General features: G+C 60.7%; 1 protein-coding gene across 2 annotated transcripts in view; it reads left to right on the top strand.

Moving 5' to 3' along the window:
- The window catches only part of ADORA2A (adenosine A2a receptor), a 30,723-nt gene continuing 30,425 nt past the window's right edge, over nucleotides 1-298 (top strand). For both annotated transcript variants that reach the window (XM_014964955.1, XM_014964927.1), the window contains exons 1-2: nucleotides 1-41; nucleotides 145-261. The gene's annotated coding sequence lies outside the window, so the exon portion shown is untranslated. The remainder of the gene's footprint in view (nucleotides 42-144; nucleotides 262-298) is intronic.

Genomic DNA, 298 nt, shown 5'->3' with positions numbered 1-298 from the left:
AGCCTTAAACTCGCTGGGTGGGTTTTCCAGCCTGGGAAGAAGTAGGTGTTTTAAAACAATGTCTGGAGAAAGCCCTCCTTCCCTTTCCTACTCTCATTGTATGCAGATCAAGCCCAGTAAAAGCCCCGTTTCTGTCACTTGCAGGTCCCTCAAGCCAGGAGCTGGACTTCTTGAAGTAAGCGCCGATCTCCCCTCCAGCCGCTCTGCCCGGTGTCCTCCTCGGCGCGGAGCCCCCGGTGCCCGCTTACCGCCGGCCGCCAGGTAAACCCGCGGGGCGCCCGGGCTCCACGCACCGGCT

This window comes from Calidris pugnax, unplaced genomic scaffold (assembly GCF_001431845.1).
Source record: "Calidris pugnax isolate Ruff unplaced genomic scaffold, ASM143184v1 scaffold32, whole genome shotgun sequence".
NCBI lineage: Eukaryota > Metazoa > Chordata > Aves > Charadriiformes > Scolopacidae > Calidris > Calidris pugnax.
This window is presented reverse-complemented; position numbering and strand designations above follow the sequence as displayed.